Source organism: Molossus molossus, unplaced genomic scaffold (genome assembly GCF_014108415.1).
Source record: "Molossus molossus isolate mMolMol1 unplaced genomic scaffold, mMolMol1.p scaffold_m16_p_6, whole genome shotgun sequence".
Taxonomy (NCBI): domain Eukaryota; kingdom Metazoa; phylum Chordata; class Mammalia; order Chiroptera; family Molossidae; genus Molossus; species Molossus molossus.
Window position 1 is genome coordinate 88,917,278 of NW_023425399.1, and position 3,874 is coordinate 88,921,151.

Sequence of the window (3,874 nt, forward strand, 5' to 3'; positions counted from 1 at the left end):
AATGCCCCTGCCCTTTAGACTAAGATTATGCAGTTGAGTCCCCTGATTTAGGAAATGGCTCTGCTGGATGGGACAGAGGGAGGAGGGAGCCTCAGTGATTTCTGCATCTTGTTGTCCACTTGCTTGGGGGATTTTGTGGAAAAAAATGCAAAGTATTAACTTAAGCTGTGATGGTTGCACCCACAAGCTGGACCTCAGAAGTCCACCAGTTCGTCAAGCCCGTGGTATTAGACAAGGCACGTCATTACTGGAGGTTGTCTGGCTCCTTCCTTTGTGGTCACTGTTAGCTGGGAGCAGCATTGCACACCACTCAAGAGGTATTTGAGCTTCCCAGTGGAAGTCACAAGCAAAGACAAGTGCCACTGCCTGCAAAGTGTGTCTGTAGGGTCTCTGGCTCCACTTTCTATATCACTTTCCTCCTTTCTGCCTTCTCGTGGGCAGTTTTGGACCACATTGGGTCCCAAGTATGGTGGAAGCAATAATGTAGTACTTTAGTTCCCACTGAGTGCTAGTGGCTCACTCTGTGCAGCCTCTATGCCTAGCCTAGGGAGGTGGTACAATCAATTTTCTGGATACTTCCTGCTTTCTCAGCCTTCTTTCCAACTAGCCTACTAATCCAATTAGTATTCTCTGTCCTTTAGGTGATAACAAGGAAATGGCCTGGCCTTCTATACATGCATCCATCCATCCATCCATCCATCCATCCATCCATCCATCCATCCATGATGCATGCATTTATTCATGCATGCCTTTATTTGACAAGCACTTACTGAGCTTTGCCTTAGAGTCAGACACTGTGCTAGGCATTAGGGACATACTCAGGGTAAAATGAGGTCTTTGCATGACTAGCTTATAGACAGGCTTGCAAATACATATGTTTAGTACAAGATAGTTGCTGCCATGGAGGTTTGCACAAAGGGCAGTGGGACCCAGGAGAGGATTGGCTGCCTGAGGGGAGGCAAGGAAGGTGTGAAAGGAACCTTGGTAATTGAATCAGCTTTTTTTTTTTTTCCTTAAAGAGACAGACAAGTGGTCAGGGAAAGTTTTGTGCGGGTAAGCTGCCCAGAGATAAAGAGACAGCACGCTGTGTTTGAAGAGAGGTTCCAGGAGGGCAGGGTTTGTACTTGCTTTGGCTCCTCACTGTAAATCTGCTCGTGGTGGACTCTTGCTCTTTCTGGAATACAAAGCTATGCCTATAGTGTTAAGTTTATGCACCTGAATTAAATTTTACTTTCTGTCAAACTAGTACATGCACATGATTACAAAATTCAAATTTATGCCAGGACTTTATAAAACCTAGCATTTCCTTGGCCTACCCATTTTTAATCTTGAGGCTTACTCCCTAGAAATACTATTTTCAACATTTTAAGCTCTTATTGCTGGCATTTACCTTCATATTTCTAAATAATATTATTATATTGCTCTATCTCCAGGACATTATTTTTTAACTTCCATCTACAGAATGGTAGGCTTTCTCTCTTTGAGCTGACACACCGAGCCTTCTTTATCTTCCATTCTCCCAGAGCAGTTATATTGCAATTTTCTATTAAGTGAATCTTTAGGATTTTCATATTTATATCTTATGAAGATATCCACAAAGGAATGAAAATATGATTATTTCCTTTCTTCCCTCCCAGTTTTACCGAGATATAATTGACACGCAGCACTGTGTAAGTCTGAGATGTACAGCCCCATGACTTGACTTACATGTATAGTAGTCCCTCTTTCTCTGCAAGGGATAGATTCCAAGGCCCCCAGTGGATGCCTGAGGCCACAGATATAGTACTAAACCCTATAGATGCTATGTGTTTTTCCTATAAATGCACACCTATGACAAATTTTAATTTATAAATTAGGCACAGTGAGAGATCAACAATAACTAATAATAAAATAGAACAATTGTAACAATCAACTGTAATAAAAGTCATGTGAATGTGGTCTCTCTCTCTCTCTCAAAATGTGTTGTTATGTTGTACTCACCTTTTCATTTAAAGGAAGTACTTCATGGCTTTTTACTTTTTTACTTTTATTTATTTTTGGCATATTTCAATTGCCAGCATCACTAATTTTGTGCTTCGAGGGCATTATTAAGTGACATAAGGGTTACTTGAATACAAGTACTGTGATACTGCAGCAGTTGATCTGATGACCGAGTTGGCTACAAAATGACTAACGGGTGGGGAGCATATACAAAGTGCATATGCTGGGCAAAGGGATGATTCATGTCCTGAGTAGGAAGGAGCAGGCCAATGAGAAATTTCATCATGCTACTCAGAAAAGTGTGCAATTTAAAACTTATGAATAGTTTATTTCTGGAATTTTCCATTTAATATTTGTGTACCTCTATCGACCATGGGTAACGGAAAGCACAGGAAGTAACACAGAGGATGAGGGGAGACTACTGTATTGTGAAATGATTACCATAATAAATTTAGTTAACATCCATCAAATGTGCATGGTATCCTTGCACAGGGACCGTGCTAATCTTTGCTGCATCGGTCCAATTTTAGTATATGTGCTGTCAAAGGGAGCACTTACTTCCTTTCTTAAACAACCTTTTGTTTTTCTAAGAACTAAGATTGTCAAATTTAATAGTTTTTCTAGTTTCCTGTATACCTACTGTTTATTCTTCCCCCAACTTTCCAGTGGAGCTACAAAGATCCCCTAGACACAGTCAAGCCCATTGGGTGCTGAACAGTGTTGATTTTTCCTTGAAACCAACACTCTGAGGCCCCCCGACCCCCACCTCTATTGATTTAGACTGGATCCCTTTAGGAATGCTGTATCCTCATGCCTCAGTTTTCCCTGCACGGCTCTCTTCTGATAATCTCCTTCTTCCTGAATCTCGTGTCTTTTTACTCTCTTGCTTTGGTGAAAATCCTCTTAGAAGCTCTCATGAAAACACATGTAGGGTAAAATTTGCATATCAGAATATGTCTTTTTTGTTTTGTTTTTTATTTTTGTTACAGATGTTTCTCCTTTTTTTCCCCATTGATACCCTCCTCCCCATCCCCCCACCCCATCCCGGCTTTGTTGTCTGTGTCCATTGGTTATGCGCACATGCATATAATTTCTGTGGTTTATTGTTTCTTCATATTTGACTTACCATTTGATTGGATATAGATTTCTAGGATGGAAATACATTGCTCCACTGCAGTGATTTTCGACCTGTTTTATCTCATGGAACATAAACTAATTAGCACTAGAATTCTGTGGCACACCAAAATATATATTTTTTGCCAATCTGATTTAAAAAATAGGTATAATTTTGATTCATTCACACCAGATGGCTATTGTATTGGTTGTCATTTTTTAAAAAATATTTTCTTCTTTATTGATTTTAGAGAGAGAGAAAGGAGAGGGAGAGATAGAAACATTGATGAGCGAGAACATCGATTGGCTGCCTCCTGCATGTCCCCCACCGGGGATTTGGCCTACCACCTGAGCATGTGTCCTGACCAGGAATCAAACCAGGGACCTCTTGGTGCATGGGTTGATGCTCAACCACTGAGCCACACTGGCTGGGCTATTGTCATTTCTTTATTTGACAGTCTAAGGGAAAAGAGGTCAGTGCTCCTGACTAAATAGTCAGGTATTGCATGTTTTAAAAATTCTTGTGGCATACTGGCTAAAAATTACTGCTCCACTGTATTCTAGGTTCTAGTGTTGCTATTTGGAAGGCTGATGTTTCTTGATTCCTAGTCTTGTGTATCGATCTTTTTTTTTTTTTACCCTTTTCTGAAAGTGTTTACCCCTACTCTTTATCCTGGGATGTTTTGAAATTCCATAATGATATATCTAGGTGTGCATTTTTTTCATTCATTATATTTTACCTTTTTTTATGAATCATTCACATCTGAAATTTTATATTCTT

General features: G+C 40.0%; 1 non-coding gene across 1 annotated transcript; it reads right to left on the reverse strand.

Moving 5' to 3' along the window:
- Positions 1 to 2,427: 2,427 nt before the first annotated feature.
- LOC118619424 lies at positions 2,428 to 2,534 on the reverse strand. The gene has a single exon (XR_004957202.1). It is a non-coding gene; the product is annotated as a U6 spliceosomal RNA (small nuclear RNA).
- Positions 2,535 to 3,874: the final 1,340 nt, after the last annotated feature.